We start from the raw sequence: 25,403 nt of genomic DNA on the forward strand, positions 1-25,403 counted from the left end.
AAAGTGAGGGATCATTTTACACAGTGCAGGATTTTCTTTGAAAAAACCCCCACTGGACAAGTTTCCTTTCCCAGGTCTCTTCTCCTTTTCCCAGCCCAGGGCTCTCCACGGCCCCTGACCCCCTACATTCACCTCAAGTGGCCATCAGCCTGCATCACACACCCTCCTTCTCCCTGGACACGTAGAATAGCTTGCTTCCATTTTGGAACCCAGACATCACTTACTTCTTCCTGAAAGGGAACTAAGGTAAAAAGAGATAGTAAAGTGTACTTAAATATGTTTACAAATTCGGGCCTTAGATCTCTAGTCTAGAATTTCAGGCTCTGGTCCAAAACGACCTCCCTTTCCATCCTAGCTACCATTGTGTGTACCATGATGTCAACAGAACCGCATACTTGCTTTCCCCGGTACGGTCTTGGCTTATAACTTCAAGATCTGTGGCTCTGCTTATGTAGTTTCCTTTGCCTGGAGGCTAGTCTCTCCAATACTTGTTCCCTAAATACCAATCCTTGTTGAAATTCAGTCCAACTTCTATAGTTTATTCAGAATGAGCATCTCCTCCACCAACAATTTTCCCTAGTCCTTCCATTCAATGCTCCCTTCCCACTCCAAATTCCTCCAGTCACTTATGTAAATATTTATTACAATTCATATCTTATGCCTCTACCAATGGATTTTACTTACTGATGCATTCATCTAACCTCCCTCCTTTCTTGTGCAACTTTTTCCATCATATGTACCCCCCAAAAAAGTCTATTGAATGAATACCACATGAAGTAATGGTTCAAAACACATACTCTGTAGCCAGAGTGTCTGGGTTCACATTTTTGCTCCTCTACCTAATAGTTGTATGAACTTGGGCAAGTTAGTTAATATCTTCATACCTGAGTTTCCTCATCTGTAAAATGGTCGTAATAATAGTACCTACTTCATAGGTTTATTCTGGGAATTAAATGAGCTAACACTTGGAAAGCAAGGATAGGCAGTATACTTGTTTAACAAGTAAACACTTGAATGAAGGAAAGAATGAATTGTAGGTTGAGCAGAACAATAGTTGGATGTCAGTTATGTATGCTTTCACAATTAGGGGTAACACTCAAACTCAGAAATTCAGATATTCAGCAAACGCAACTGAGACTAAATCAGGGAGTCACCGTTAAGTTGTTAGGAAAAACGGTGGTCACAAAGCACTTGCGGTAGACGTGTCATGAGAATGTGTATATGTTTTAGTAAATAACCTACTCTCTTTTATTGTATAAAACAAGATTTGAGTTCAGATATCTAACTTTCTCTTGAGTTTTTACCAAGTGATAAAGAATAGAAGATTAGAAGTAGAGGAATCAAGGTGGAGAGTGATCAACTGAAAAATGACAGCTGGTAGCAGACAGAAATTTGTGCATTGACAGCCGCTTTTGGCCTGGTGACGACAGACCACCTCAGCCCACGAAATGGCTGCAGATTGTTTGTCAGATGCAGAGGAAAAGCCAATTTTATACACACACACTGCCCAAACCCAAATGGAAAAACGATCATGATTCTCTCAGAATCCTTTCAAGTCATTCAGAATCCTTTCAAGTCATTCAGAATCAGTATGTTTTTAAAGGTTACACACACATATACACACATGCATGCACACGCATGGACACACACACTACAAAAATGGTTTTGCTTAGATCATCTCAACTAATGTTGAGTTATTATGGAGCATATCATCTCACCTAACATCTTATTTGCATAAAACATTTTCTATTTTTTCAGATTTGCAATTAATTTCTGCTTTGGAAATATATTTATTAAATATCACTGTCTTAAGCTAGAATTTGCAAATAATAATATAAGTAGAAACATAAATTCTATAACTAAGAATAAGATCATAAGCATAAAAGGTGAATAGATTCCAGTGGGAATATGAAATATAAATTTGGATATGCTAGGACAAAAGAATTTATAGGTGAGATTTTATAACAACGGCTGTAAAAAGGGAGAGAAAATAGTGGGAATTTCTGTGGAATCATCTATTTTCCCACCTTGCTACTTGGTATGTTATCTACTAAGAAACATTTCAAATGAAGGCATGAAATCACTGAAACTCTTCTTGCTATTTTTCAAAAGAAAAACATTCAGGTGATATCTTGGGTAAGCCAATCTAGGTTTTGCAGAACCAGTATAAAATAATACTTGTCTATGTGACACTGACTAATTTGCTAACAGCAGAAAACACATAAAAATTATAAAAATCCTTCAAAATTTTCACTTTTATCACAAAACTGAGAAAAAAAAAACATGCAATTGAATAGAGACAGGAAGAATCAGTAACAAAATTAATGACAAATATGCTCGGAGAAAAAGCAGGCAACTACTGATTATTTGCTCAATTAGATGACATTGTTGAAAGTCACATTGTGTCAATAACATTCAAGGCAAAAGAGCAATTATTCCCCATGAAGTGATTGCCTGCGCTTTGCTTCACAATTGGGTGAATCACTGATGCGTAGACTATGAATCAGGTCATGGCCTAGGTGTAGCAAAGACGTGAAGAAAACGTGCTCAAAACTTTTATTCTTTTTTGGCGTCGAGTGCTGATAGTACAAGAGAAGATATTTCATTTAGCTAATGACTACTTGTGATCCATGGTATAAATTGGAAAAAATATGCTGTGATTATCACAAATGAACCCCAAGTGTAAGTGTATAAGGAAAATCATTTTTCAAGAATAAAAGTCCTTGACTAAATGCCAATCTATATACAGTCCTGTGCCACATAATGACATTTCGGTAAATGGACTGCATATACAATGGTGGTCCCATAAGTCACATAGCCTAGGTGTGTAGCAGGTTATACCATGTAGGTTTGTGTAAACACACTCTATGATGTTTGCACAATGATGAAATTGCCTAACAATGCATTTCTCAGAATATATCCCCATTGTTAAGTGACATATGACTGTAATATTTACTATTCACAAGGAACTGATAGTGATCCAAAAATAAATCTTAGTGCTGGAGAAAACAACAAAAACTGAAACAATATAACCACTCAATATACAGTTCTTCTTTACCTTCGATTATATGAATAAATAAACAAGAAACTCTGCTATTAAGTAGGTTGGCAATCCGCATTCAAGGGGCTCACACAGATCTTTCAAGTGAAGATGAAACCAAAACCTTTCTTTATGATCTTTTCTATGATGTCAAGTATGTACTCAAGCATCTCATTACAGCAATATATTCCATATCTTCAGTAGTCTGAACGTGTCTCTTCAGAGTTAAAATATAACAAACGCTATTGTCAAGGCTATCTTACAGATTCCTAAAGAAGACAAAACTGTGGTACAGAGATCTTAACAGCCAAGAGTTATGCTCTTTTGTGACCTATTGAATTTCTTTATTTACTAATGAAGTAAATTGATTCTGTATTGTTGGCACACATTTTTTTTAATTCCAAAACTACCCTAAACATGAAGAAGCACTTTTCAGAGCCAAATGCACAGAGCTGATTCACACTCCACTGGCCATGATCAACATGAACCCTTGACTCATCCTACTTGTGACAGTGACCTGCTCCCCTGCCCAACTTCTTCAAGTGTTAAAAGTGCCAGTGAAAAAATCTCTCAATGATACAGGGTTCACATCCAGTCCAAATATCTAGAACCATCTGAAAGAACCAACAGCACTTGCTACCATTCCTGAATAGCTGTGACTTGAGTCAACATGATCTAGCTGAGTAAAACTAAAGAGTGAAGACAGAGCTTACTGGATGAGGAAATTTATTTAGAAATCATGCTATCTATTAGCAAGACAGATACAGGTAACCAAGCGAAAGAGTTCCTACAATATGCTCTATAACACATCATCATAATAATATTGATTTTGATTTTTGAATACTTCATTTAATTGTGATAGATACTTTCCCAAATACTTAGATAAATGTGGTATCCCCAAGTTTATCTCACCACAGTAACTAGCTTGTAGGATGCTGAAGCTTTGAGAAAGCACCAACCTCAGGTGAAAAACAGAGAGTTCTAGGGGTCGGCCTGGTGGATAGTGGTAACATTCGCACTCTCCACTTCGGCAGCCCAGGGTTCACAGTTCGGGTCCTGGGCATGGACATACATACCACTTATCAGGCCACGCTGTGGCAGATGTCCTACTCATAAAATAGAGGAAGATGGACACAGATGTTAGCTCAGGGCCAATCTTCCTCATAAAAAAATTTAAAAAATCATAAAGAGTTCTATACTTTACAGTATCAATCACTTCATACCAGGAATGACCAATTCTTAAAATATATAAGCTCTTTAAAGTCAATAAAGCATGGAGGTTTATTTCTAATAAAATATAAATTTTATAATTAGAAAATGAATAAACACATGTATTTTTTAAAAAATCAAATACAAAGCTACATACAGTGAAATGCGGCACCCTCCTTCTCAGCGCTGAAGCCCAGGGCCAAGCGTGACCCCTGCTAACAGCTGGGTCAAATCCTCCCAGACTTCTCTTTTGTACATAAAATTGCTTTTCCTCCAGTTTGCTTTTTTTCATTTAATATATTATGGACAAATACACATTCTGTCTATGCACATTTACTGCTTTGTGTTGTTGCATAATACTCCAATGCATAGTTATGCCTAAATGGATTTAACCAATGCCTTTCTCAGAATATTCTAACAACGTCAAGTATTTTGTTATTACAAACAATCTGGCAGTTAGAATATTTTACACATACCTTTGATAGTTGTACAGGAACACTTTTAGAATAATTTTCTAGAGTTTGAACTGCAGGTTGAAATGCAGAATTTGTAAATGCTGCCAAATTCACCCCTGGTAATATTGCACTAGTTGCCTGCCTGCGCCTGTGCAGCTGAGAGCTTGTCTGTGCTCAGCTCCTTCAGAAGCTCTTAGTGTAACGGTAGAACATTACATAGCTTCTTTGTTTAAGGTGAATATTTGATTATTGTGAGGTTTGGATATATTTTCAAAGGATTATCACTTTTTCTTTCTTTTCTGAATTACTTGCTCTTTCGTTCTGCCCAGTGGCCTTTATTTTTTTCTCATTGATTTATAAAAATGAAAATCTTAACTGTAGCAATAAGAGTAACAAGAGCTGGTAGTCATTGTGCTCTTACAATGTGCCTGGCACTGTGCTAAGTGCTTCCATGGAGGGACACATTCATCACCAAACGCAAAATAGGAGGTATGGCCAGGCAAAGGGTGGGATCTCCCCTCAGCGGAGAGCAGGATGAAAACCCAGACAGCTGGACTCCAGTCTGTGCTCTTAATCATTGTTATTCCACCTTCTCATGTACGAATTAATCATACTTTTCAGATTTCGAAGCATATTATGTTTTAGCATTCCACCAAATATTACTAAAATGTTTAAAAGTTTCATTATCTAGAGTGATAAGCTTCCATTATCTGGAAAATGCATTTATGGAGAATACCTCATTTTCCAACAATGCCAGACAAAGAATGCTACATACATTTAACACCACATCAACCTGTCAATCCTGACTATCTAGAGTGATATGGAAAAAGAGGAATTAAAGGAAAACACTCTGTCGGGGACCAAGAGCTGCCTGAAGCCCACGCGCAGCAGCTTGCTCACTTTCTTCTGCAGGAGAGCGCGGAAGGCCCCACGCGGCGGCTTCACACACACGTCCAATGCCTTTGGCTTTGGGCTGTTAGCGCACCAAAGGTTGAAAGCGTCATGTTAGACAGAGGGATGTGATACCTAGGGAGGGCACACTCACATCCACAAGAAGTAATCTGGCCTGATAACGGCAGAGCACAAAGAAAACTCCTGAAACAGAAACAAGGTGACTTCCTTTGGAGCAGAGGCAGATACTGAAGGCATCATGCTATTAGTACCTTCGTGTAGGTCAATAACAGGGCTGAAGGAACAGTAGGGAACATTTATTCACCAACGTCCCAGGGGGACTAAGGAAGGAAGTCCTGCCAGTTTGGTCTATTCTTCAACAGAAAAACTGTCAGTTCAGAGGGAATAAATTACCCATCCAAGAGCTAGGTGAAGCAGGTAAGGTACACGCCGGCACTGGGTTAGGAAGCAGCAGAACACGAGTAGGGAAGGACTAAGAAGTCAGGAGCCCTGCAGAGTGTGATGTAACCCCTCCCTCGGGAGCCGCCACGCCTTCAGCAAAGGGACACCTTTACAAAACGCTTGGCGCACTGTGAACGCACAGAAGGTAAATTCAAGCCAAACAGGATGGGATACGTCAACAGGGGAATGGAAACAGAGGAACCTGAGGAGGGAACGTGCAGTTGGAATTTAACAGAAATTATGGGAAAACCCTTGAGCTTACACTGGCTGTTAAAAATTCTAACTAAGTTCTCAAGAGGCAGAGAAGTTCCAAATCATAGCCAAATTAAAATAGAAGTAACCATAATATTAATATCTGAAGTGATCCTACACTTACTACATGTCAAACAGCCTGCTGAGTGTTTTACACACACGTTATCTCATTGAATTCTCACACACTCCCAATGAGTTGGTGCCAATGATCATCACCTCCATTTTGTAGGCAAGGACGCTAAGGAAGAGAGAGGTTAACAGATGTGCCCCACATCACAAAGCTAATCAGCCATGACTTGAACCCAGCTCTGTCTCCAGAGACTGTGCAATTAACTATTGCATCCAGTTCATAATGACATATCCCTGAGTTTTCAAAAATAGGCAAGGTTTACTTTGTAATCTAAGAAACAAAACAGAGAGCAATACCATTTTTTAAAGTATTTTCATCAATAACTTTACTTTTTAACAATCCTAGGCTATCAGTTTAAATTGAGAGGGGCAGCATCATAGCTGCATTGGCAGTCAGGAGAGTGAGCTGCTCCTGCCTCAATCCCTCCAGACCTCCAGCTCCTCATCTATCAAACAATGGAGTGAATGGTTCATTGCTAAGGTCCCTTCTTACTCCAACTTTCCATGATGAACTCAAGCAGGACATCTCATTGCCCAAAAAGTGTGAGGTGGGGAAGGATTCTGGTGAAAATATCAACACTATCCTCATCATGGGTGTGTGACATGTGTTCCTACCTGCCAGGCAGCCATGAGAACAAACATCAAGCTTCTGGGCTCCACAGACCATCTGAGATTCATAGGGTTCTAACTCCATTTGTTGTTGTTTGGAGAGAGAAGAGAAATGAGAGCCAAAAGGAAACTAGGGATCCCTAAAATTCCTTAAATTTTTTGTACAGAAATGAAAACCGAAACTGTCAAGGTGAGGGCTGAGGCCTCAGGGCCACACAGCTCACCGTCACCACTTAGCTCAAGGCTTGGTTTTCTGGCCTTGGGGTGAAAGCTTATTCCTCCCCACTCCATGGCTTGAAGGCTCATGCAGGAAGAATTGAGAACAACAATAAACCCAAATTCTAAGAAGCCCTGGTGGGTAGCAAAGAAAAGTAGAACACCTAGACACCTACCAGTCGGGTCACAACACAAGATCAGGCCCAGAGATCTTGCACAAGAGGCAGCTAATTTACAAGACAAGGGCTTGTACAACTGCTGCTAGGATGGAGCCGGATTCCAGTGTGGCCGCTCTGAGTTTGGCAGATGGTGATATGAAATTGCAACCACACATATGAGGTGGTCTTCCTGGGAGCAACAAGAAATAGTTACTTCTGGAAAGTAGGAAATGATTCAGAAAATGGTCGTATCACAAGACCTGCATGAAGTCTAGGAGGGCAAGGATGTGCCTGATCCAACCTTTATTCTCAGCACCTAGCCCAGTGCCGACCATACACTGGGCACTCAATAAACATGTGTCGAGGGAAAGAATCAAGAAATAGTCACAACTGTGCCCAATAGGTAAGCATACCAAATGCACGCAACTTGTTAACCAGTTCTCAACATGCTTTTTCAAGAATGAGGGGCTGGCCCTGTGGCTGAGTGGTTAAGTTCATGTGCTCTGCTTTGGTGGCCCAGGGTTTCACTGGTTCAGATCCTGAGCGCCGACATGGCACGACTAGTCAGGTCATGCTGAGGTGGCATCCCACGTGGCACAACAAGAGGGACCTACAACTAGAATATACAGCTATGTACCTTCTGGGGGGCTGTGAGGAGGAGAAGAAGAAGAAGAAAAATGAAAAAAGAAAGGATTGGCAACAGATGTTAGCTCAGATGCCAATCTTTAAAGAATGACTCTCAGTTCACCATATTCTTTCATTTCCTCTGAATTCCTCATGTATGTATATACATATATATTGTATAAGCCATACCTGCTCATAGACTTATAGATTGCTTGGATTATTTTCTACTCATTTTATTTTTAAACTTTTAAATTGATTCTACCAAAAATAAGACATTCTTAATGAATGCAGTTTTTGTGTGTGTTCTCAATAGGAAACTATAGCAGTGGGGTTGACTCTAATCAGATCGTATGATTCATCCGTTTAGTTTTGTTTCTTCAGAGCTAGGGTACTTCAATTCACGATGCAGTCCTAGTGCTTAAAAGAAATCCCAACTTACAGCTGGGACCATGTATGGCGACCTTCCAGTGACTGTGCATCAGGCAACTCCTCTTCACACGCAAATACCAAATTTAAATTAAAAACGCATAGGAACAACTCAATGAATTTGTGTGTGTGTGGGTGGAAGATTAGCCCTGAGCTAACATCCACTGCCAATCCTCCTCTTTGTGCCAAGGAAGATTGGCCCTGAGCTAACATCTGTGCCCATCTTCCTCTACTTTATATGTGGGATGCCTGCCACAGCATGGCTAGATAAGCAAGGCATAGGTCCGTGCTCAGGATCTAAACTGGCGAACCCCAGCTGTTAAAGCAAGCACACGAACTTAACCGCTATGTCACCAGGCTGGCCCCCAAATCAGTGAATTTTGATGTCATTTGCTGAGATGAGGAAGATTAGAGGAGGGGCAGATTTGAGGCGAAAATCAAGTGCTCTATTTTAGACATTTTATGTTTGTCATGAAAGAACTGTCAAGAGACAGTTGGATATACAGACTTTATTTTTTAGCAATTGCTTTAAAATTTAATAGATAGTTTGCTAAAAAAAAAAAAAAAAAACCTTAAAATATCTATATACAGTGTGATCCAGTCTGGGATCAAAGATAGATTTTTTAAAATTGGGTCTTAAATATGCAAAGTTTTCTTATATAAGCTATTATTTAAATTGTTTTGGCATATGGTCCCAGAAGGAAAGATTTTTTTCTTCAACCACACATTCACAGGCACACACACACACGCACACAAGTATACATACACAAAACTACCCAGATGCCAGAGCAATAAGCACTTTGTGATGTCCATGTATCACAACCTAAAACACTTACATCTGTAATTCCAGCAACCCATCTTAACTTGATGAGCCCTCCCTTTTCAAATGACAATGGCTTTCAGCATCAATATCGAAAGAGAGGATACTAACTCATTCCTCTTAGAAATCCTTAGCAATATCTAGTAAAACCAGGTTAGAAAAACCAAATGTGTCCACCTTTCACAGAATTATACCCATGCAAGAACATTTTGCTGTACTTTATAGTATATTAATTTTTTCAAATACTAATATGTAATATTAAAAACATATACCTTCTCTATATTATACATAAGACACAGAATTACACACAAGTATCAAATGCGTGAAAGGATCCCAAAAATTTCACGGTGACTTTGAAATCTCTGTAGCCCCTTTTTTATACATTTACACCTGCCTCTATGATCATGTTTCTTTAAATAAAGATTCTTATTTATTCTGTAATTGTCATAAGAATTAGGAGCCAAATATCTAGCTATAGATACAGGTCTGATAAATACATGCACTTTTTACAGATCATTTACAATGAATTTTTGTTCTAATTTCTTTTACTTTCCTACTTTGGTAAAATTATTGGTATAATAGCAAATTTATGTGTACTTTGTGATAATAAAACAAATAGACTTAGTTTCTATTGATCTCAAGTAAGAGATACCCACGTAATCACATATACAGTTTTTCATGTGCTTATGTTTGAATATCCTGAAGGCAATTTCTGGATCTGTTTGTTTTAATTCTGCAGTAAACTGTATCTAATGGCAGCTCTCTCGCTGCCATTTCAATATCGAGTTCCAGGCCCGTCACCTCCATGCCAACAGGGCTACAAAGAAAACACTTCCTCGAGCATGGAGAGAAGAATTGGCTTCTCCACTTGGCAACAGATCCTGTGTTGATGATTTTTAAAAGAATAAGTGTTCAGTTCAAGGGCCCTAGAGAGTCTGATGACTGCAGCTCCGGTCATTTGAGGGAAAAAGGAAGGAGATTTTTAAAAGCCGGGGCGGGGGCATGGAATAAAAGACATTTCCTTTCCTTTAAAAAAAATTTAAAATGCAAAAACAAGTTTTGAGTAAGAACATATGTAGCTCCTTATAATTAGATTAAAAGCCCATAGATACATAGATTCATGTCTTTGATGTGTCTGGACTTCAGATCAATTATACACATGCTAATGTTCAATTTCCATAAGAATAAAGCAAATGACAATTATATGTTGGCTTAATTTTGTTATGACAAAGACACTCTTCAGATCCCTTAGCAAGAAACTTGGTTCTATTCCACGTGGGTTCGCTCCTAGAATCTACAAAATTCCATGAAGAAGAAATTAATTTGTATAACACACAGACCCAATATCCTCTCACTGGTCTTTCGGGTCTCCTCCATCTGAGAATAAAAAGAGGATGAAGAATCGCTGGGGGTTTATTAATCTCCCTTCAGAATAGGGCCTCCGGGAAATGGAGGAGGTTGTGGATTTCAAAGCCCTTGGGTCTTTCAGGTCTCCTGGAAAGACTGTCAGAACTCTGACCGACTCTGCTTCTCATCGACTCCTTTCCCCAGATTCCCAATGTCTCTTCCAAAAGAAAGAAGGCAAGGTCATTTTCCAGAATAGAAAAATGTTACCCAATATAACTTTACCTTTTAAAAATAATTTCAATTACCCTGTTGGAAAAGGTTAATTAAAACTTGAGTAAGGATATGTTTCCAAAAAAAAAAAAAAACTCCAAACCTTGATGTTATAATGAGAAAAACCTGGTTTCTCACTAAACAGCTGTGTGGCTTTGATTAACTCACTTAATCTCTCTTGGTTGAGTCTCCTTTATACAATGAAGGGTTTCAACTAAGTAATTTTTAGGTTCTTCTAGCTCTAAAATTCTATGATTCTATGCGTAAGGAAGGTTGTTTGCTGAGAAGGACTTACCAGCCATGGCTGATGAGCACTTGTTGGAAAATCACAGCAGGACTGTGGCCTCCATCTCTAGCACAGATGAACTTGAAGCAGTCACTCTCTATTTCTTAGCTCCCGATAAAAGTGGAAGTGGCCATCCATAGGACCCACTAAGAACGGAATTTACGAGTGGAAGACTTGCTGAGGGAAATCATATCTCAACTCCTGCACGTCCTGCCTTCTCACCATCCTCTCCCAACAGAGGAGATGACAATGAGTGGAGGGGATAGGTGAGCTTTCTGCACAATGATTTACTTGTGTCGTGTTGTGCTGTGTTGGAGGAGCCATGTAAAGTGAAACTTTTTCTCTGCTAAACGAGTCCAATACTGAAACGATCTTTGAAAATATTAAAAATTATACCCAAAATGTAAAATAGTTGGTGAGAAGAGAACTAAAGAATGCACACACCTCTTGGAAACCCACCCCACAATTGCCTCATCAACTCCTGTTCCAACACTAAATAGCCTTTCTAATTCAAAGCCAAATCTTTAATCTTCATGTGATAGAATGCAAACGCACGTGTTTATACTTAAAATGAAAGGCAGCTTGATATAAAGGAATCTTGACTTCTTTCAAATGCTATGCTAAGTGACACAAATCTCCTAAAGATGGTATTAATTTCCTCTAATAATAATTTCTGAGTCATTAAGTTCATTGCCTTTTACTTTACACTCTCTTTATCAAGTACACAGAACCCGTGCGATCTCCCCCAGGAGTCGGGCTGCCGTATCAGAAAAGCTCACACTTTCAAAGGATTAATAACTCCTCTCTTGTGCTTTTAAAAATCCTTTACTAATCTGCACACTTTCACTTTCACCGCCCCTGCCTGGCCGAACTTCTGTGTAACGGGAAGTGTACACTGGCGTGTAGGGGGGAGGGGAGCACTCCAGCTCACCGCAATGGGGAGCAATCACACCAGGGCAAAATAGATAAGGCAACTCATATTTCTTTATTTCTCCTTCTCCTGGAAGGTATAGTGAAAAGAAAGGTCACGCCCATATGAATAAAGTGGGCTTCTGATGAAAGGCATTTGATGGAATTTGACTACTTTTAACAGGAAGCCTAAATCAATGGAATAGTATGAATTCATCTAACCTTGTTGATCAGGATACATCAACCTAAGAACCAGCTTGATTGGTAGAAGCAGAATTATTCCCTATTTTAAGCTGTGACCTTCTTAGCAATGCTAAACTTACATTAAGCTGGTATCAACAAAGTTCCATTCCCAAACTGTAACTATTGGTTCAAGAAGGTGATATTATTTATTACTATCAATTGAAAATCCCTCAAACACATAATTCCTTCCTCACAAGTACTGGATATTTATTTGTTTTTCATCTAATGTGTCGTAGTGTTTTAAGAAGACATTGCAAATCAATAATGTTTCTTTTGTCTTGGGAATTGTAATTCTTTTAGCAGATGTGTCTTGATTAACTTAATTGGAATTCATTCATTTCTTAATCATCCAGCATGTACTGCAGAGAAGAGGCAAAGAACAAAACAGTCATGTATGTAACCTTCAGTCACAGAGGGCATTCTGGGAACAGTGTCAGGGCAGCAAAGCTGTACACTTGGTGAGAAACTCCCTCGGTCCTGCTCTAGGGCTGTATCTTCCTATCTAATACTTTTAACATATATGTTAACTTATAGATATGCAGACAAAAGTATAACCACATATAGTATGTACGTTGGCTCCCATACATTCAGCATAGGTAATTCATGTTTGAACCATGTTTTCTTCAGAAACCTTAGAAAAGTGAGTGAACCTCCAAACTCCAATTGCTCTTTCATCCATTTGTACAATCTATAAAACGGGTTAATAATTCTCTGAGATCTTACAGGAGTAAGGTGAATATTTTCAAGGTTTAAAACAAAATCCTCCACCTAAATTTCCAGTTTCAAAAGGGAACACATAGTGCGACGCAAACGTATTTAACACACTCAAATGTACAAAGAAAGTGAGATTTTCGTGTTTTTCCATAATTCACCTCATCTTCCTTGCACTCTCCCACTCCACCGAGGGGCAGAGAACAAACCTGCCAATTAACAGCATCTTATCTGCTTCCAGTTCCAGCTCCTCGTGGTTCACACAGTCCCTTTCAAGCAGAAGGTCAATTCTTTAAAGTGTCACCCCTCTGCTGCTCCCAGCAAGGCAGCTGTTTGTGGCCACCGTGAAAGATGCCATGCATGACCTTCTCTGGATCTCTCTAGCCACTGCAACAGCAATGTCGCTAGTGTCCCACGTGCTCAGCCTGCCCTCGTGTGCTGAGGACCCCAGCAGCTGGTGAGCTCCTGGTCAGGCTTTTTGTGGGCTGGACCAGAACCAGATGGAGCACCCACTGGCTCAGCCCCACTGAGGCTCACTGGCACTGTTGAGAGACTCAAGTGTGCTTGAGAACGTCATTCTATCACTGGCCTGGCCAGCCCATACACCGTGACCATAGCAATGTCCCCAGAAAGCTCTCCGCCAGCATCATCAGCTACTCTCCACAATTTCCCCGAGGACCATGGGCCTCCTGGATACTAGCCACCTGCATGAGCACTGACGGAGCTCGGCTCAAGCCCTCCCTCTCTTCCTCACTACCAAACAGCCAATTTTATTCTGATAGGCACGGAGTCCCAAACTGAATATGGACAGAGCTCCACTTTTAGCCTTCTCCCTGGCCCTCAGAGATGTTAGCTTCATGCGCCTGCATCTAACACCCCCCTGCCGCCTCTCAGCCCTCAGAACATTCACTTCTCTCTCAGGGACGTCGGGAAACCCCAGTGCAGGACCTCAGTGAGTAAACTCCAGTTAGAAGGCAGGCCATCTGTTCTGCTTCCCCTCAACAGTCTGGGCTGTTGGTCTCTCTGATAAACCCTCATCTCACTTTCCAGAGTCAGGAACCAGGCCCCCGTGAGATCGTTTCCCCATATTCTCAGCCGCTGAGGTTCTTCTTCCTTCCTGTTCACAGGAAAGGCTTAGCTTATCCCAGCCACACCTAGTCTCAATTCCGGCTCACTGTAAAGTGTAGACAATACCTGCCATAGTTCGTAAAGGATCAAGTGCTCTGGCTGGGGCAGTACGGTGGCCTCCAGGGAGGGCTGAAACAGACAGGTTGAGAGAGGGAGAATGAATCCAAACTCCTGCCAGATGCTTGTAATTTTTTTTTCTTAAAGTTAAGCTGTTTCCCATCTTTAAATATAATTGTTGATTTATTTTTTTCAGAAACGTTTTGAAGTGGTAAATGTTAACTGAACCTCATGCTCAGTTTCATATGTCTCATTGACAGATGAGATACTTTTATTTCCTGGCCTTTGGAGTATAAAAGACCACTTTCAACTGAATAACTTGATGATAAAAAAACGACGGAGTGAAAGACTGTGCCCTTTATTCAAGTGCCAGCACCTTTTTAGAGAAGTTACAAGTTACCCTAAAGATAAGGACTTCCCTAACAATGATGCTTCTTCTTCCCCCAGATAGTTAATTCTATGGAATTAAGGGAAGTGACAATCAGACATAAGCAATCAGTCAATGAACATTTACACGGCATGCCCTCTGGGTGATTGCAATGCTAAGTCACAGAAAAACAGGAGAACAACACGGACCTGATCTTTGCCCTCATGAAGCTTACAGTCTGGCAATTATTTACTAGAGAGAGTGCGAGCTGTGAATTTAGAAAAATGGGATGTGACCTGCTTACCAGCCAGGTAATATCAGTGAGATTTGGTTGATCATTTAGCTTCTCGGAGTCTTGATTTACTCATCTGTAAAATGGGGATAATACTGCCAGCCCCATCTATCTTTAGATATAGTCATGAAGCTCAAATGAAACAAACCGCAAACAGGAAACTACTTAATGAACAGTGGTGTTCTCTGCAAAGACAGACAGTAGTAATAGGATGACAAGACATGTGCAGAACCTAAATGTGCTCATCACAATCCGGACAAAATTCCTTTGTGAGCCAGCTCTGAAAAGACATTTCTGGCTTGGACATTACACTTTCTTGCTCTGGGGGATGTGAGTCTTTTGAAGAGCCCTTTGTATACATAGAAGAAGATTCATTTTGCTTCTAGCCAAATAGTATCTCCTCTAAAGAGATATGAAACCAAAACTGTATATCAAACCGTAATAAGATAATACCCCGCTGTGTAGTGTTTAAAAGTACACAAAGGACTTTTACTTCTTTACCCCCTTTAGCCTTATTTAATTCTGATCTGAATGTGATTGTCTGGATGAATCATTTTATTATGTAATTTCTTTGAACAATTGTTTAGAAATGTAAAATGCAAAAAAGGTCCCCAAATTCCTTCCAATATGATCTTGAAAATAAAAATTCCGATCAGCTTTTAGGAACTTGCACATCCAGGCCCACCACGTTTTGAAGACAGCCTGTCCGATGCAGTGTTATTCCCGTTGCATTTCCCCAGGACATGCAGAGCTCCCCCTTGGCTGCATACCATTGCTCATGAAGGCTCTTTCCTCTGAGATAAAATGGGTCACACTGCGTCAGGACCGTCCGGCAGGCCATCGTGAGGCTCTTGATCACTTGACCCCTCTCTGAGCAACGAGGGCTGAGGATGGGGCTCTTCTGTGGACACTTTAGTGCAGGGAAATGGAACAGCAGAAGAGCCTCACTGTTTACTCCAAATGAAATAGGAAATCAACCAGCAGGCGGTACTCACTTAATAGAACTTCTTGGTGGAGAGGAATGTGGGAAAGACAAAAATAATTCTGTATCGCACTCCTCTTAGATTTTTACTTAAATATAATCCAAATGCATAACAATTTTTGATCTGATGTGTTATCTCTAGTTTATTTTGCTTCTATAATATAGCTGTTTAAACTATTCCTTGAAAGCATTTTCCGTGAAAACTGAAGATATATATACATCTAAGTTTATTTCAGATTTACTTTCGTTCTATATTAAATCTATAAACATTTGGTCAAAAAGCTCAATATTTTGGCAATATTTTATTCTCCTATGTAATCAATAACTCTAAAACTTTTTCTTAGTTTCTCTAGGATAAACTAAGGCCCTTAAGAGGCGAAAGTGGCCTCTGTGTCTTTGCAGCCCTGTGACTCCCTGCATGGTGCCTCCACGTAAAAAGACTTTCAGAAAGTGCCTCTTGAACAGAAGACAACTTTTCAATAAGGACCTTAAATACTTTCCAAAAACAGCAGCTTAATTTTGGATCGCATATATAAAAATCACAGGGAGGATTATTGTGAGGAGTGGAAAAACTTTTGAGACTACTTTAGGTTATTTGAGATATTATAGGGCTATAAAAACTGCAGTTCTAAAGAGGGATGCTAGAATTGCAAATAAACTTAAATTACTAATGTACTCACTGGTTATCAGGTTTCTCTATCAAAACAGAAAAAGGAGAATTAGAAGTCAGAGCTGAGTGGCAGCCAAGCATTCAACTTAGTACAGAGATTGTCAGTGTAGAAAGAGACCTTTGCAAACCCAGCAACCTCACCTGAGAGAAGACAGCAGACTCAGACTCGGTGAGGTTGAGTGACTGCCGAAGATGGCAGGGCTAGCGGGGGACCAAAGAGGAAAAAAAGTCATCGTTCATCTGTCCTGAGGCACCTTACAACATACTCTGGAACCCATGAACTCATTGCTACACTGGAAATCTGAACCATTTAATGACCAAACAAATATGCTCTAAGTTATTAAATCAATGTTTGATAGTATTGTCATATTTTCCAATGATCATTTCTCAATAGCAACATCTTCATTATGCAGAATGTTGCCCAAATTCCAGCTATTAATCTTTCTCATGTTACTCAAATTCTCTGATCCCATTTGTAGAATAAACAAAATAATGCTTCCTCTGCTGTGGCAGTCCCTGCACTGCTCAGCAATATTCCAGTTGTCCCCCTCAGGACACACGTGTACTTCCCAGTCTCCTACAGTTAGGTAATGGCCACATGGCTAACTTATGCCAACAGTGTGAGCACATGTGACCTGTGTCATTTTGAGGAAGAAATCTTTAAGAGCCAGCGTGCAATTTGCTGGTTCTCGTTCCACTACTGCAGAGATGAGCAATGTTCTGGGTGGTTCCAGGAGCCTCCATCACCCTGCGTCCCTGAAGGGAAATGATGTGGAGTAGGGTCCCTGAGGACTCAGAATGGACGTGTAGAATGAGTGATAAAAAGAAGAGAAACATCGCTGTTGCTTTAAGCCACTATGCACTGGTGTTTATTTGTTAGCACACCATAACCTAGTCTAACCTGACTGATTCACCTTTGAGATTCTTCTGGCATTAAAATCGTTGTGTGTAGAGTGGTCACTTCTTTTCTCCAAGAGCACTCAATACAATAGTGTCAACTAGTTCAAGTACCAGGGAAAGACTTTGTTATTCTTAAGCTTGAAGGCATACATTTCTGAAACAAATACTTGAAAAGCTTGAAAAATATAAAAAAACAAATGGAGACAACGGCCATAAGTAATGTGCCCAGCTAAGAAGAATCCTGTGTTTTATATTCAAGCTGCTCCTAGAAGTGACAGAACAAATTTTCTCCTGTCCGAGTTCCATTAGATGTGGTTGGTCAGTTAAGCACCAGCACTAAATAGTTCCTACAACAAGTCATTGCACTCACTGCACAAAACTGAATTTCACACAAAAAGAAAATAATGCTTTTGTACCAGCAGCGTGCATGCACACACACACACAGCACTTTCTAGCTAAGTACTAGTAATTTATATGTGTAGAGGACACTGTGTTTATTTCATTTGATCAAAAATAATCATAAAGCATTAAATTCTTCAGCAGAATGCTCTTAACCTATTGTGGGGCAACTGTCCCCTTTACAAAATTAATGAGAGTTAGAGATCCTCTCTGTAAAAAAATTGCACGTAGTCACAAACACACACTTTGAACATACTCGTAGGAGACTTACGGGCTCACTGTGGCCTGTGATAGAGCCCTGGCTAAGAATTTTGGCATTAACATTGTAGGATCGTCCCACCTTACTATAGTTCTGCAGCATATTAGAATATTTCATATCTCACCCATCAGTATTTATTGGACAGTTCAGCGGTTCAAAGCATCTGAATAGGCAAAAGAAAGAATTTCCTGGAACTATCAAATATATATTCCATCTCATGCGATTTGTGTGGGAGAAGCTCTAACAATCCCTGTGTCTTCTGCCCTTAGCTCTTCAGAGGAATGAGCTGGTCCTCTCCTTCCCCAGGACTGGGAGGTTCCACATGAGCGATAATTTTAGAGCTACCGTAGGCAAGAGCCACAACGGAAGAGGAAGAGACAAAAGTGGTGCTAAACGACAGTGTGAGGGACAGGGACTGCATCTTGGAATCTCTAAGTCACCACAGAACTGCTGGGTCACTCAGTGGAAGAAAATGCAAGGAACAGGTGCCAAATTTTGAGATTTTTTGTTCTTTCCTTAGGCTGAACCTAAGCGCTTAGAGGATTCCCACTGGTCCTGCAGAAGCACCAGAGCTTTATGACTAAAGGTACGAATAACACACCCATCTTTAGCCTTTGATCTAAAACAAAGTACCTCTCAAAGATACCACCTCAGCATCTGGGACCACCAGCGGTGAAGGCAAAGAGGAGCTGAAAATTCATTCAGCAAATCAGATTGTCCTCGTGGCCGCTTTGTAGTCTGCAGACATAGATTCACCGGGATGAGAATGCCCTACTCATTATTGGATTTTACAACCTGGATTTCTCAAGAATCTCTTAAAGACCTGAATTCACTTCTTAAACCAGAAGCAGACAGTAGAATTAACTTTAAGACAGAAGTTTAAATTCCCAGCAATGGAGATAAGAGGCTTATCATTTTTGTAGCAAGTGGCCAAGCGTATCTGTGAGTTATATCCTGTGTTCTAAATGAGCTGTGGCTCTGAGGCAGCCCGGGTTCTGAGCTCTTATCAACCTCCATGGAGTGCGCATAGCAACATACCGCGAAAAGATAAAGGGTCACTGATCTTTTACAGCGTGACAAGAGTTTTGATGAAGATAGTAAAAATCCACATGGTGAGGACTTGACCCACTGCCTACATGTCCAAGATACTTTCAACTGAGAATGCTTTGCGCTGTCTTCTACCTATTTCCCCACACAACTTTGCTTAGCCCTTTGCTTGTCAGTGTGTGTGTTCACAGAGTGTTACACAGTTATGCAGCTCACACACACAGATGAGGTGTCAGCATCCATATCTTAATAAATACAAGAATTCTATACACACTGTTCTGCATTTTACTTTTTTTTTAACTTCATAGTACATCTTGGAGATCTTTCCGTATCAGCACATATAGATTGAACTTTTAAAAAAATTAACAATATAAACCATGCATATTATAAAATATATACATATATATATATAGTGAAAGTGGTGTCCCTCTAATTCCAAATCTCTAGTCTCACAGTGTCTTCGCTCAGAGGCAGTCACTGGTAAAGTTGTTAAATAGAACTAATATAAACACACATACGTATGTCAAGAGAGAGAGAAAGACGACCAAAGATGGCTGCAAATTGTTCACGACTGTCCCACGCACAGATGGAGTCTGTTTCTCCATCCTCTTGAACCCGAGCTAGTGCTCTCACTGCTTTAACCAATTGACTATGGTGGGACAACACCAGTTACTGTTCCCGACTGAAGCTTTTGAGGGAACTAGCTGCTTCCTCTCCTTGGAAATTAGATGCCATGTACAAAGTCTCTCTACCTGAGCCTGGCATGCTGTGAGAATCATTCCAATCGTAATCTACTCCAAAAACAGCGCTCAGGAATGACTGGATTCTGCACACCCTTGTCAATAAAGTGTGTTATCCTATCCAGTTGGTTCAGTTCATATTTCTTTCACTGTGGCTGGCTCTAAAGCATCTTTTTGCAGCTTTGATAGGTTTTTGGAGTGTGTGGTTTTTTTCTCTGTGAACTATCTGTTAACTTATTTTGCCCTCCATATTGATAATCTTTTTATTAAGTTATAAGGCTTTTGCATATTGCAAAATTAATTCCTTTTATGTTATGAATAAATTTTTAATATTCATATTATCAAGTGTATCCATGTTTCTCTTATGGTCATAGTTAATAGGACTTTTTCACTCAAATTAGTTTCTTCACATGTTTTCTTTCAGCCCTTTTATATTTCCCTTTTTACATTCAATATCTGGGATATATTTCACTTACATTGCTACAATAAGTGATGAGGAGGTCTAGTTGTAGTCTTTTCCAAGTGACTATTTTCACCTAATTATTTAAATGCAACCTTTATATACCAAATTCTTATGTCTATTTGCAATTTTTCTTCTATCTTTTGATTCATGCCCAAATTCTGGGCTTTAGTTTATTTTCAGTTTGATAACGTTAAGTATGAAATAATAAACCATTTGACATCTATAGATGCCATTAATGAATTTATGTTTAAAATTTCAGTGAAAAGATTCTAGTAAGGTTCATACAAATCCCAAATGGTCATCAAATTAGCATATTATAAAATTATACTTTAAAAACTGTAGAGTGCTTTTCTTAAAAGAAGTTCACATTCCCTGAAGAATGAAAAAGAAATGGCTATTTTCACTTAATGCTTGCTAGCACAGAAATACAATAGTATGTTTTATAATTTTTGGAATTAGTAAAAATTAATTATAAATTCTCAACTTATGGGTCGTGCAAAATGAAAAGCTAATTTATTTGAGCAGACACGGACCAATTTACTCTGGAAAAATAAAAGTAACCAGTGAAATGTACAGTTACTTGAAATCGTAAGGACAGCAGTATTCATGGTTGTGTTGCTTTGTATTATAGCTGGTGAATTATAGTTCTTCTACTTTATATTATGGTGCATTTTAAAATGGATGTTCTCCCTTCCCCATGAATGGGGAGTTCAGTTACTGAAGATGGAAGAGTAGCTTATTTATGTTTGGATCATCCCTGAGCTGATCACAGTGGACTGGATGTAACGTATGTTAAGTAAATGTTAGATCAACGATATGAATGCATGGATCCAATGCCATATGTTTTTATCCGAAACTTCATTAATCTCCCCAAGTCAAAAACAAAGCATACTATGAGAAAAGCAAAAACCTTTTAAGGAAACTATACTGAAAGTGTCAAAAATGTTCATCATTGAATGCATGCAGGGCTAGACCAATGGAATAGCAAAAGATAATGATTTAGGAATTCATTAATGAATGAGTTATGTATAACTACTATATTATACATCTCTTTTTTTCTATCCATCTATACATCTATCTTTTAATTAATTTATTCATTAAAAACGTATTCATAAACTATTTGTACCTATGCTCTGTGCTAGATCTGGAGATAAGATGAAGAGCGGTTGGCCTCAGGAGCTTTCGCAGGTTTTTTTAATTCAGATCATGAAGTAAAGACTTAGTACAATAAAAGGAAAGCAGTGCTACCCTAAAAGTATGTACGCAGGGTTAGAGGAAGAAGCATCGGACGTATACAAAGGGTGTAGGAATGACGCGCCCGAAGAGCGGCGACAGAGCAGGTTCTTGAGATAATGAAGGACGCACGCTCCAGACGGAGGGAACCATGGACAGATGGCCATGTGGACAAGCTAAACAAGCAAAGAACACAGCATCGTTGTCTAGGGAATGAGTCGTCTAGATTTAGGATTAATAACTATGTGTTTCACTGATAAAACTTGACACATGGGTTTTTTTTTCTCTTTTTACTTTCATCCCTGCAAAGATAAGTTCAGAGAGTTTTCCAGTTCTGGTTCTGCGCCGCCCCACGTCTTAAAGCACACACAAAAGAGGAGCTCAACGTTGCAATTCAGCAGCATGAGACACGGAATTCCTATTGAAAAGAGGAGGAAAGGACTTCTTTAAAAGGCAGTACCACTTTATTTTGCAAGGTAAAAAATAACCATTTAATAGCTACGTAAATACGTGACTGTTGACAATGTAAGTGCCATGTAACCATAGAGTAATTATCTAGTTCTCTCCCATTTTAAAACAAAGACCAAGCTGAAAATCTAAGAGCTGCAAGTTGCACGATGATTATTCTGTTCATTACTTGGTAACTGGAAGTATAATTATCAAGTAATCTGCATGAACATAATTATGTATTTACATAGTCTTTGCCATGTAATTATAGAGGAGTTCGGTGATTATACAGCACACTCCTTGAAAAAGAAAGTGATACCAAAAAACAAAAAAAAACTGTGTGAAGTAGTCATCTCAAGCAGAAAGAATTAAACATGAGGATGATTTATCTCAGAAAAGTCCTAAATCATAATCTAAGTGAAAACAATAAAAATTAGATCAATTTCCCCAAATGAAAACCAATCAGAGTCCATTTCATGAATTATGCAAGCCTAATTCGACCGTCAAATCATTTCATCCATTAAGTGCTCAAGGAAAATAGCAGAATTTGCTTTACTTCAAAATGAAGGTTTTTTAATATTTATTAGTCTGATCACATCTATCTCAGTCTTCTTTCTCTCACTATTAAAATCACAAGTATCTTTTTCAAATTCTAAGATGTTTAATAAGTAGAGGAAAAAAAATGAGGAGGAATAAAGTTGAATAGTATTGATCACTTAACAAAGTTCTGAGGCATTTTCTTGCTATGAAAAAAGAATATTAAGTACTTTATTTTTGAAGATCTAATATGGATGGTTTATAAAATGATGTTCTCGAATTTTTAAGCGTTTTGCTGACTGCTTCCTTATTAATAAAACCTTGCAATTGACTGATAATTGACCACGCTATTCTCTTTTGTGGTGAGGAAGACTGGCCCTGAGCTAACATCTGTAGCCAATCTTCCTCCTTTTGCTTGAGGAAGATTGCTGCTGAGCTAACATCTGTGTCCATCTTCCCTCACTTTATATGTGGGATGCCTGCCACAGCATGGCTTGATAAGTGGTGCGTAGTTCCACACCTGGGATCCGAACTGGCAAACCCCAGGCCGCCTGAGTGGAGCTTTTGAACTTAACCACTGTGCCACCGGGCCGGCCCCTGACTGTGCTATCCTTGTTTTCTCTTTGCAGTGGATGTTTGGGCCATAGTCAATGATAAGATGGCATATTCTGCACAGTGAAGGTTATCGCTTAAGAAAATAATTGTCTGAAATTATTTGCGGGAAACAACACTTCCATCAGAAATGAATTAAAAGTGACTTAAGCATATACCATATATGGGTAAGAACCTGTAAACTGCAAAATAAAACCACACTTAAAACCAACACCAGTTAGAAGTTGTGATCATTTCACATTAGTCACCATCCTCGAAATAGAAATATTCTCCCCAAACTTACACCGGCTCATGTTGGAGGCTAACAAGCTTGGCAGGCTGACTCTTTTAGTTCCCTGACCGCTATTTAATACATCCACAGAGTAACTTACGGCTATTGCTCATAGTTAAAGCAACGTCTGAAGGTCGGTGACTGGCAATAATAAAGTTATTTAAATATGAGACAGTCAGAATGGGAAGCTTTTGTGAATCTTCATTCTGGAAGAGTATATATGAGACATTAGATCTGTAGCCATCATCGCTGAAGATGTTACAAATTAGTTTTCATATTTTTGATGGAAAAAACACAGCATTGTGCTTTTAAAGAATTTCTGTTCCTAAATTAACAATGTAACAAATGTTCAAGGCCTATTCCCTGTGTTTCTGTCAAATGTTTGTTTCTTCTGCAGGGTTATAATCTCCTTCCTTGAGCATGGTGATGATAGCGGGAGCACAGAAACCCTCCCAAAAGGGGGCAAGATGCCTCCTCACTCCGCTGATGGCTGCTGCCTAATTCAGAGACCCAGTTATCCAGCAGTCAAGGAGAACAGGAGTGGCGTCTCCCTGGGAGCCTGCCCTGGGCCCGCATATCACAAACACACACACTAAAATACTTCACGCGTTAACACAGGGGCGGCTCCTTACTGGGAATTTGCCCATGAACCTCATCATTCCAGCTGCCTAGAAACAGCTCTTGCCCTATGTCCTTGAAACAGAAGTCAATGTGGTTTGAATGCTGTGGTGTTTGCAAGGTATGCCTCTGTTCTCATCCAAGATGGGCAAAGCTTGGAGGTACCAGGAGGAACGGGGCAGCAGAGCACTTAGATAAAGAAAACACAAATGAATAACATGCGGATTTCTTCCTCTGCAATGGTGGCTGAATGCAATAGATTCTCATATAACGAAGTGTTGTGTTCTGATGGAGACAGGCATCCACTTGCTTGTTCATCTTCTGCTCACTACGCTTGAACACAGTGGCTGAGGAATATCACACAATATTCAACAGTTTATGAGTTGTGGTATGTAGGTGTAGATTTTTGAAAAATTAAATGTAAGTTTTCCAAAAATCAAATTTTAAAAGTTCATTTTTATTTAAATAATTGTATTAACAATTTTTATATTCATCATGTAATTTATGCTTTGTATTTAATGGATAATTTTGAATTTTTAGAAAGAATGACTTTTAAAAATCTAAATTGAAGTTTTTTTTATTTTGCAATGTTTATATTTTACTCAATATACACAGATATTGAACATTCTGTGTGCAATTATGTTTTAATCCTTTATGTCATTACTCTCAGAAGATGAAAAATTTTGTGAAAATATTTATTACAAAAACAACTAGTGATTTTGATTAATTTAAGGCAAGAAAAATTTTATGGAATACTTAATAAATTTATGAATTACATATACCTTCATATTATACTCATCCAATAGCTCTGGAACACCTATCCGTGGAATAGCCAGATGTGTAATAATCATGAAATTCAGTCACATTTTTCCAGAATTGAGTCATATGAAAACCACAACTTTAGACCTGTTTTTCAGTTTGGGCATTATGGAGGTGTATTTGTCAAGATAGGAGAAAAAAACATCTTTTATTTAACATTTTGTTAAGTCTGAATTATAACTCTTAAAAGTTTAGACATGTGATATGTGGGCTTCCATTTTTTTGTCTCCTCCTGAACCCCCAAAATATTAAGGGTAGGTATGTGATGTGGCTCTCCCTCTCGTCGAGACGGGGTATTTTTGAAGGGACTGAGTACCACTCCCTATCTCCACCATCACTGTCTTTTCACAGCAGTCTGCCAGTGGCTGCCGGTAGAATACAGCGCAGAAAATTATACAGAGGGAACAAAGTGAGGTTAAAACAACAGGAGGAAGAGAAGAGAAAAGTAAATGAGAAAAGAGAAAACTTCAAGCAAATTAAGAGTAACATATTAGATTAAAAATCC

This window comes from Equus przewalskii, chromosome 16, assembly GCF_037783145.1.
Source record: "Equus przewalskii isolate Varuska chromosome 16, EquPr2, whole genome shotgun sequence".
Lineage (NCBI taxonomy): Eukaryota > Metazoa > Chordata > Mammalia > Perissodactyla > Equidae > Equus > Equus przewalskii.